This window comes from Mus caroli, unplaced genomic scaffold, assembly GCF_978045245.1.
Source record: "Mus caroli unplaced genomic scaffold, Mus_caroli_1 scaffold_13, whole genome shotgun sequence".
Lineage (NCBI taxonomy): Eukaryota > Metazoa > Chordata > Mammalia > Rodentia > Muridae > Mus > Mus caroli.
In genome coordinates this window covers 12,642,334-12,653,137 of record NW_028227268.1, presented here as the reverse complement: position 1 = coordinate 12,653,137, position 10,804 = coordinate 12,642,334, and the positions used below count along the sequence as shown (strand labels likewise).

The 10,804-nt window shown below is 47.7% G+C and overlaps 1 protein-coding gene across 4 annotated transcripts in view; it reads left to right on the top strand.

Moving 5' to 3' along the window:
• Nucleotides 1-10,804, top strand: part of Arsg (arylsulfatase G) — a 132,182-nt gene that overhangs the window by 35,810 nt on the left and 85,568 nt on the right. The gene's annotated exons all lie outside the window — the stretch shown is intronic.

Below are 10,804 nucleotides of genomic sequence, written 5' to 3'. Positions count from 1 at the left end.
AGGCTTCTTTTTCTTAACCAAGGTCTGTCTGTAACTGGTCTGCGCCGCCTAGGCTCAACCCGTCCTCCAGCCTTATCCTGCACAGTAGCTGTGACTACAGGCACAATATGCTCTGCCTGGCTGGAAATGGCATGATTTTAAGACACGATGGAGCTCAGCTGATCTTGGGCTTGCAATCTTCCTGACTGTGCTTCCCAAGCACTGAAAATGCTGGCATGTGCCGTGATGCCTACCTCTTGAGTTTTCTCAACCTCTTGAGTTTAAAACGTAGATAGTGCCCAAAGTCCTAGACATCAATGAATGACTGACTGGATAAAACCAGGCTGTGTGTGTGTGTGGGGGGGGCAGTAACAGCAACCAGGTAGAATTATTAATAATGTATTACTGCACTGGGACAGTGGTGGTGCACGCCTTTAATCCCAGCACTTGGAGGCAGAGGCAGGCGGATTTCTGAGTTCAAGGACAGCCTGGTCTACAGAGTTCCAGGACAGCCAGGGCTACACAGAGAAAGTCTGTCTCAAAAAAAAAAAAAGTGTATTATTGCTATTTTATTATAGCTAATTGTTTTACATCTGTGTTGGTTCCGATACTGAATTAAGTGGCACCCATGTGATTTGATGTGTTGGTTTTGTTTTGTTTTTCCAGATAGGGTTTCTCTGTGTTCCAGGATAGCCACCACGCAGCTCTCAAATTCAGACCTGCCAAAGGCATGGACCACTATGCCTGACTTATTTGGGTTTTTGAGCTAAAATCTGATGAGGATGACCTTAAATTCCTGATCCTCTGAATTCACCTAAGTGCTGGAATTATAGGTCCGCTCCATCAGGTTTGGCTTGTCCTGGTGTGGTACAAAGGATAGGCATGATTCCCCTTTTAGCGATGAGGCAGATTGACTTGGACCCCTGGTGTCTGGATACGGAGAGGTGGCTGGAATCCAGCCTTGCTGGCCACAGGCTGATGACTTTTGCTGGTCAGAGACGGCCCTCACCTTTTTCCCTTGAAGCCTAGTGATCCAGGGAAAAGATGAAAACCCTTGTTTTTCTCCCTTCCTCAGTACTGCATTACCATGCTAATCAAAGCCCCCAAACAGAACTAACTTTGTTTAGTCCTAAATAAGAACAAAGAGACCTTTGCAGTCTGGAGTACAGGACCAGAAAAATCAGGAAATTAAGCTAAGGGCCGGGCTGTACGGTTGTCCTCTTCTGTAGGTCAGTTGGAGTCTGTGGTGCAGGCAGAGCCCCCTCTGGCTCTTCCTTTGCAGCAGACAAGGCACTAAGTTTGTTGTGAGAGTCCCTCAGCATCTTTTTGGGGGTGTGGGGAAACAGCTCAGGCTCTCTCTCTCTCTCTCTCTCTCTCTCTTTCTCTCTCTCTCTCTCTCTTTCTCTCTCTCTTTTCTAGCCCTTAGGGTCATTTGCATGAGAATAGATTCCTTTGTGCAAAGTTGGCCTGCCTGTTCCCTGTCCACACTTATAGTCTTTGGGTTGGGTTGCTAGGCAGATATGACCCTGGCTTGCAAATAAGCTCGTGGCTTTTACCAGCCTGTGAGAACTTCATCTTGGGAAGCAGTCTGAAAGAAGGCTCCCCTGGAGCTCAGAGGGAGGGTCCTGCAAGCCTGCTTTGGGCTGCTGGGTCTTCAGGATAGCCTCAGAAGAAGAGAGTATGTGAGAGGCTATTAGGGAAGGCCTCAGCCCCTCAGGGTTCCACCTCCCCTTTTTCTGTCTCCATTGCACCTACTCGACACCTACCTACAGGTTTCTGTTCTGCTCGAGTGGCTTAGATCCTATTATAGTTAATTCTTGCTTTTAAAACGCTAATATCCGTTTCTCTAGTTGACAGAGAAGCTCACATCTGTTAACTGAAGTATCCAGGCAGAGGGGCTGTGCTGTTTATCTTGCGGTCTTGACTCCCACTTGATAGTCAGTCGGTAGAAAGGAGAGAGGAGAGACTGCCCTGAGGGACTGTAGGTATTTGGAGAGGAACAGCTAGTGATGGTGTCACAGAACTTGGGGGTCACAGTCTGTACCCCGCAACAGCCAAGAACAGCCACTTGCCCTTAAGGCAATTAAAACAGCTGAATTAATAGAAACAGGAGAACGGTGATTTATTCAATAGAGTCACATTGGAAATTGGAATAAAGAGTTCTAGTGAGCCCCGATCCTGACTTAGCTCCATCGGCAGGGCCCTGAAGTGAGAATAACGGTCCAGAGCCGTGTAAGGAACTCCTGTTAAGGTGTGATCCTGCCCACCATCGCTCAGCATTGTCTGAACTTCAGCCCCACACTGTAAGGTGGTCTGACAAGTTGTTACATCTGGGAGTCAAGCTCCCCCTTCTGGGTGATGCCTTTTCCTTTACCCAACATGAGGTTCTGGGGGAGAGGCATCTCCTAGTTTGCAGGGATGGGGGGTATCCATTGTTTCAAAAGTCCCCGATAGTCAGATGGAGAGACACAAGCATCTTTTCCGAGTGTCTCCTTTTCTTCTGGGTTAGTTGTAACGGACAAGGACAGGACAGTATTCCCCACGGTGTCCCAGGCTCAAGGAGTGAAAGTTTATAAGGGCTTGCTGCTGTGCTGGTTTCCCAGGGAGCTTCCTTCCAGAAAGTGTCACACTCTGGGGCTTCTGGGGAGTTGAGTAGAGTGGAGCTCTGTGGTGTGGAGAACCAGCAGGGAGGATCGTGGGAAGTTTGGTGTGTGTGTGTGTGCCAAAGGAGGGCTGCACGGAATGACAGGAAGGCAGGAATGGGTGAGAGCATGCTGTATTTGGGGACAGTGAGGTCACTCAGAGCAGTGGGGGTGTTCATTCCCTCACACCCGGTTATCATCCAGTGGCCTATTGATCATTTGCCCATGGCTGTGTCTCATTAACTCTGGAGCAACTTGGATTTCAACACCACTGCTCTTCTCTCCCAGCCTCCTCGGTCTTCCTCGCTTATGGCTCCTGTACTGTGTCATCCCCTCGGCGCTTAAAATAAAGGAAAACACCCAGCCACACGAAAGGGAACATAGCCTTGGGCCTGTTGCAAACATCCTAAAACAGGAACCCAAATCGTCAGAGCAAAGTGTTCATCACGTTGCATCTAGGAATGAGTCCATGTGGCATTCAGCTTTATAATGTGGCTCTGGGTCATGAAAACTAATCCGAGATGTCGGAAAGCTGCGTATTAGAAACACTGACCTTTGCTCCAGTGATGTCTAGCTCCCCTCCCCCACCCCCAGGCAGTTGCTGAGGTGATTCAACCTGCCGTGCTCTAGAGAGTCCCTGGCTTCCTCTGTCTTGTCTAAACAGACACTCATGGGTCCCCAGGAAAACAGTCTTAGCCTATTTTGTTTTTGTTTTTTCTTTAACTCTTTAGGAGCAAGACAGCTGCTTGCTTCCTAGTGGCTAAGAAGTACAGTTATCCTATGATTCTAGGATCGTCCTATGGAGAAGAGGCCAGGAGAGGCTCTGCGTGGTTAGAACTCTGCAGTGATCTGTGGAGAGCTCCAGCGTTAGGTGGGCTTGGGAGAGATGAATGCTATTGTCTCCCACAGAAACCATGCCTGGGGTGTGTTCTCTTCTCCGAATTATTTATTTATATTTTAAAAATAATTTATTTATTTTGATGTTATGTGTATTGATGTTTTACCTGCATGTGTGTCTGTGTGAGGGTGTCAGATCCCCTGGAACTAGTGCTAGGGACAGTTGTGAGCTACCATCTGGGTGCTGGGAATTGAGCCATAGTCCTCTGCAAGAGCAGCCAGTGCTCTTAACTGCTGAGCCATCTTTCTGACCCCTCTGAATTATTTATTATCTAGTTCAGATGATAGGAAATAATGTCTTACTGAAAGTAGGTTTTTCCTCTTTTTCTTTGGAGTGTGAGTGGTGTGTGTGTGTGTGTGTCAGTGTGTATGTGTGTGTGTCAATGTGTATGTGTGTGTGTCTGTGTCTGTGTGTGTGTGTGTCAGTGTGTATGTGTGTGTGTGTGTCAGTGTGTATGTGTGTGTGTGTGTCAGAGTGTATGTGTCTGTGTGTGTAGGGGGATATCCCCTTTGCTGATGCTAGCTGAACGTAGGAGCTATAGGACTCATCTGAGACACTTGCCTGAGCCTGCTAGCATCTCAGCAATGGCAGGAACTTCAGTGTGTTTCACGCACTGCCTAATCCCAGTACCTTGCCAGTGTGTGTGCGGGGGAAGGGGGTGGGTGCTGGCAACTCAGCCTCATGAGCTTCTGGCTTAACATGTGTATGTGTCAGTGTGTGTGGCCTCATGAGCTTCTGGCTTAACATGTGTATGTGTCTGTGTGTGTCTGTGTGTGTGTCAGTGTGTATGTGTGTGTGTGTCTGTATGTGTGTCTGTGTGTGTGTCAGTGTGTATGTGTGTGTGTGTCAGTGTGTGTGTCTCTGTGTGTCTGTATGTGTGTCTGTATATGTGTCAGTGTGTATGTGTGTGTGTCAGTGTGTGTGTGTGTGTGTCTGTGTGTGTGTCAGTGTGTGTGTGTGTCAGTGTGTGTGTGTCTGTGTGTGTGTGTCTGTGTGTGTACACATCAGAGGCCAGGCATCTTCTTTGATTGCTCTCCATCTTAATTTTTTGAGATCTGGGATCTTTTTTTTTTAAATTATTTATTATTATAAATAACAATGTAGCTGTCTTCAGATGCACTAGAAGAGGGCGTCAGATCTCATGATCGGTGGTTGTGAGCCACCATGTGGTTGCTGAGATTTGAACTCAGGACCTTTGAAAGGGCAGTCAGTGCTCTTACCTACTGAGCCATCTCTCCAACCCCAGAGATCTGGTCTCTTGTTAAGCCAGAAGCTCATCTTTTCAGCAAGGCTGAGTTGCCAGCATCCCCAGGGATTTCTCTTGTCTCCATTTCCCCTGCACTGGGATTACACCACACACACACACACACACACACACACACACACACACACCCCAGGGATTTCTCTTGTCTCCATTTCCCCTGCACTGGGATTACACCACACACACACACACACACACACACTCACACACACTCACACACACACTCACTCACACTCACACACTCACTCACACACACTCACACACACACACACACACACACACACACACACACACATGTTAAGCCAGAAGCTCACAAGGCTGAGTTGCCAGCATCCACCCCGCACCTCCCCCGTACACACACCGCCTTGCCTATCTTTTACGTCTCTGCTGGGGCTCTAAACTCAGGTCCCTCTTCCCTGTGCAGCAATCACCTTACTGAGTTTGCCATCTCTTGAGTCCCTCTCTTTCTTTTTCTTTTTTCCTTTGGAGCTGGGAAATGGAACCCAAGGCCCGACATGAGTTAGGCAAGCACTCAACCACTGAACCACACCTCCGCCCTCGAAGACAGCTTTTCCACGGGTAATGTCTTACAAGTGACTCTCTGGAAGGAGAAGTTCAAACAGGTCATCTGAGGTTAGGGGAAAGTGGGGTGATGAAGCCGGGGTTTTCAGGGCAGGGCTGATCAGGCTGGGACTTCATTGTTCAGTGTTGAATGCCCTCATTCAGCAAATACTGATTGAACAGTCTCTGGGCAAGGTACTGGGATTAGGCAGTGCGTGAAACACACTGAAGTTCCTGCCATTGCTGAGATGCTAGCAGGCTCAGGCAAGTGTCTCAGATGAGTCCTATAGCTCCTACGTTCAGCTAGCACCAGCAAAGGGAATATCCCCCTTCCATCCCCCACCCTCCAGTCTTATAGACATCATAGCTATAGTGCCCCAAACCAAATTTGCTGGGAGAGCTTTTACCAACAATGTCAGCTGTCAACAGGCTCTGCCCAGCAGAGGGTCCTAGCTTGAGGTTAGCAGAGATGGCACAGTGATGGGATCCTGTAACAAGGAGCCAGTATTTTGAGAGCTGGAAAGTGCGAACCAGAGTGATCTTTCCACATTGCTCAGGCCCCAGGTGTTGGTGACTTCTCCCTTTCCTCGGGGGCCACCACCAGAACTTGCTGACATGTGGCATGGCGGCTCCAGTAAAGACACACCCGCCAGTAGCTGCAGGAAGTCTGGATTTCACCACCCGAGCTGCGAGTGCTTTTGTTCAATAGCAATTTCAGTAAGGCACTGAGCTTTCGTCATCCTCTTTCCTGATATCTTTTTAGTGCTTAAAGCAATGGAGAGACAGATGAACAAGAGCTGGCCTTTCCGAGTACAGTTTGGGTTGTTTTGTTCTCCTTTGTTGTTGGAGGTGAAGGACATTATCTATGGCTTTGTTTCGAGCTAAGTGAGGAATCAGAGGACACAGAGATTCTGTGACATAGTGTCAACCCAGCTAGCAGGTGACTATGCTGAACTCAAAATCTAGAAACACCCTACATGGGGCGTAGGATATAGTTTAGCGATAGAGATCTTATCTAGCATGCAAAAGGCCCAGTTTGATCTCCAACACCCCAGACACAGAGAAAGTAGCTGTGAGATGGCTCCGTGGTTAAAGGACTTACCATTCAAGCTTGAGAATGGGGTTCAGATTCCTAGCAACCTTCAGGAGCCAAGCCCCTGAAAGCCCCTCCCTGGCTTGTATGTGGCTACCTTGTAGCTACATTGGCTTTCCCCACTAATCCTGCCAGGCAGCCTCCATCCTTGTGACATCATCCACCCTCATTACCTTCTCTTGGTGCCGCCATCTCATGGGGAGTTACAACCTTGTCATCCCAGGTTCAGGAGTCTGATGAGAACAAACTTGAACTTGAATCAGATTTCACTCCTACACCCTCTATCCGTCTGCAGAGGAGGAGAGAGCTGAAGAAACATTTTACGTAATGATACCATAGGGGATACAAGTTAGCTAAAATGTATGGAGCAAACAAGTCCATTTGTGTTTTTATGTATATTACAGGCAAAAGGAGAGGGGAGCAAAACAGGAACAGACTGCATTGGTTGCACCTCAGGGAGACCTTGTCTAGATCTGGCTTGGAATAAAGAGCCGGGTCGTGCTTATGAAAGCTGTGTGTGGCCATGCGAACCTGTCATCCCAGCATAACCTGTCATCCCAGCACTTGCTGGGATGGGCTTTCACTGACTGGTTCATGGGGATACCAACTTTATCAGTGGCTTAACCCGCCAATGACTCCAGGTCAGCCTATCTCAAAACAACAAAACAAACCAGAACCAAAACCAGGTGTCTGGGAGATAGCTCCGTGGGTGAAAGTGCCTGAGTGTGAGGATGTGCGCCCAATGCCTAGCACCCCCCCCCAGCCTACCCCCCCCCAAAAAAAAACAAGCTGTGGGGGTTGAGCTTGCTGTCCATCCAGCCTAGTCTGAAAGATGGACAACTCCTGAGGAAGAATACTCAAGGTTGAGTCCTGTACACACACACACACACACACACACACACACACACACACGCATGCACATGCAGGCATGCACACACGCATACAAAACTAAACATTTTTAAACAAAATAAACAAAACAAAAAAGGAGACATTTGAATATTTGTTGGCTTTGGGTCAGTAACAAATAATTATTAATCTATACAAAGCCCGTGTTAATGAAATTATAGCTATTTAAATATTTTTATCTTTTAGAGCACAATACAGAAATATTTGTGGTTGAAACCGCTATTTGTTGCTGCGGCAAAACGCTTGCAGAAAACAATGTGAGGAAGCTGCATTTGGGCTCACGTTTCAGAGGCTTTGGCAATGGGTGGCTGGCTCCACTGCCCTGGGTCTGTGGAGGGGCAGAGCATGAGGCTAGAGATGCTCTAGAGAGCACAGCCAGGCAGCAGAGTGACAGGAAGCATCTGGGGATAAAAGATGTGATGCGTCGACCTTCCTTGTCTCACTTCCTAATGGCCCATTCAGTTCTGAAGTCCTTGGCAGGTTAATCCATTGATGAAGTTGGTATCCCCATCAACCAGTTACCTAAGCCCATCATGGGTCCGGAAAGATGGCTCAAACGTTAAGATCACTAATTATTTTGTCATAAGACCTGAGTTTGGTTTCTGGCCCCCACACTGTGTAACTTCAGTTCCATGGAACCTGATGCCCTCTTTTGACCTCTGCAGGCTCCTGCACTCACATGGTCTATTTACATACACCCAGGCACACGCACACACATAAAATAAATAAATAGATCTGAAAGCAGTGGCTGGAGATATGGCTCAGTGGGTAAGAGCACCAGCTGCTCAATTCCCAGCTCTTTTTCTTAAATATTATTTACTCATTTATCTTTATTTTATATGAGTACATTGTAGGTATCTTCAGACTCACCAGAAGAGGGCATTGGATCCCATGACAGATGGTTGTGAGCCACCATGTGGTTGCTGGGAATTGAACTCAGCACCTCTGGAAGAGCAGTCAGTGCTCTCAACCGCTGAGCCATCTCTCCAGCCCCAGCTTCCAGCTCTTATACAGTGGCTCACAGCTGCCTGTAACTCGTGTTCCAGGGGATCTGATGTTCAGTTTTGATCTCCACCGAGACCAGGTACACATGTGGCAAACGGACATTCATATGGACAAAACAATCATACAATAAAAAAGATAGAAGATTTAACAGAGGAAAAGAGCAATTAAGAGCAATTAAGTCTCTACCATAGGAGCCTTTGAATGGGGATAGTTCCCATTCCAAACCATGGCACACAGTGTCTGGAGTATACTTAAGAAGTACTCTAGAATGGGTCTGGAGAGATGGCTCAGCGGATAAGAGTGTTCTTGCTGTTCTTCCAGAGGACCTGCGTTTGGTTCCCAAAACCAAGTCCAGAGACTCAGAGCTTCCTGTAAGTTCAGCTCTAAAGGATTCAATACCCTCTTCCAGCGTCTTGAGAACACTCGCATCTACAAGCCATACACGCATACAGAAATCCACACACAACTCAAAAAACAAATAGAAACAATCCTGCGTGTTTCAAGAGGGGTGGGGCAGAGGGAAGTGGAGCGGGGGACATCTTGATCAGACTGGCTATGGCTGGTTGATACTTGTTGGGTTTACATCCTGGATAAGTAGGTGTTTCTCAAGGTTGTATGTTTTGCCACATCCACAATGAAATATTTAGCAAATAATATGCAAATATGGCTTATGAAATATCTTTAGAATTAACCTCGCTGTTCTGGAGGTGGGGTTCAGGTATGTGACCCCCCAAGCCCTTTCCCCTTGGTGGTTTGTTTTCTCCAGTGCAGGAGAGAAGTTTAAAGCCAAGACAGGATGCAGAGGAAAGGGTGAGGGTTGCTCCCTCAGGTCCGTTGTGCTTCAAGAATCAGGTATAATTTCCCAAGAGCTCCTGGGCTTTTAGATGCATGATGTGAAGCCACTTTGGCGCTCCCAGACTGGCTTCTGCCAAATGGTTTGTGTCTGTGACAACCTCCACAGGTGGTCTTAGCCTAAACCTGGACAGGATGTCCTTTCCCTCCTGAGGATTGCTTTCCTGGCAACAATGGCTCCCAGAAGGGAAAAACAGGATCTGGCTTGAGCTGCGTAATGCATAAATAAATATGTAAATAAAGGTCTTAGTGAATTAAGTGGGATTCCTCAGTGAAGATATTCCTTTTTTGGTTTTTCAGGACAGTGTCTCTTTGGGTAGTCCTGGCTGTCCTGGAACTCTCTCTGTAGATCAGGTTGGCCTCAAACTCAGAGATCCTCCTGCCTCTGCCTCTCTAGTGCTGGGATCAAAAGCGTGCGCCACCACTGACCGGCTTCAGTGAGGGCATTTTATCAAAGATGCATCAGTTACTTTTCTGTCTTGCTGTGACAAAATACCAGGTGAAAGGAACCAAAGGAAAGGAGGAAGGGTTTGTGGGGCCTGCTAGAAGGCACAGTCAATCTTTTGAGAGTGACAGGACAATGTTGTCTATGAAGTTCAAGCTGGAGAACCACAAAACTGAGTTAGAACCCCCCACCCCCACCAAGGGGCGAAACAAAATTTAAGGAGTCACCACACTTAGGCTCTGTGAGTGTGGGGTGTCCCCTGATGGTGTGATGCCTCTGCCTTCATTATTCCAGGTACCTCTGTTTCCCTCAGCCCTTATTCTCCTCACCCACACATTCAGAATGTTTCAGCTTCTTCCTTTACTAACACCTCACAGATAGATACACTTTTATATCCTCAATGTAGCAGCCCCAAGGATTCTGTTACTGTCTCATCTCTCCGTCTCTCCCTCTCACCAGCCCTCCTCTCCCTTCTGGTCTGTGTTGCTCTGACTTCACTATTCCCTTGCTCGCTCTCCTTGCTTGGCAGGTTAGGTTAGGTTAGGTTTGTTTGCTTGCTTGCTTGTTTGTTTGTTTGTTTGTTTTTATAACTTAACATAAGCTAGGGGCATGTCAGAAGAGGGAACCTCAGCTGAGAAAATGCCTCCATCAGATTGGCCTGTAGGCAAGTACATGAGGGCATTTTCTTGATTAAGGATTGATACGTGAGGGCCTGGCCAGCAGACAATGCTGTCCCTAGCCAGGCAGTCCTGGATGGCATAAGAAAGCACACTGAGCAAACCATGGAGAAGAAGCCTGCGAATCTTCCCCCTCCATGCCTCATCTTCAGTTCCTTCCTCGAGGTGCCTGCCTGCCTTCACTTCCCTTGGAAGCAGACTAAACTATAAGATGAAATAAACCCTTTCTTCCCTACGTTGCTTTTGGTCATGGCCTTTATCCCAGCACTCAGAAGCAAGCTTGTCTTCACAATTACCTCTTTGTGGCTTGCCACTTGCTCTAGAGCTCAACCTTCCCTGATCGCTCTCTGCCTATGGCACCATTGGCTTATTATATACCCTTGTCTCCCAAGGCTCTTGGACAGCTTTTTGGGTGGGAGTACCCTGAACCCTTTGTTGACTGTGCACTTGCCTACCCCACGCATCTGACACCTTGGTGCTTTGGT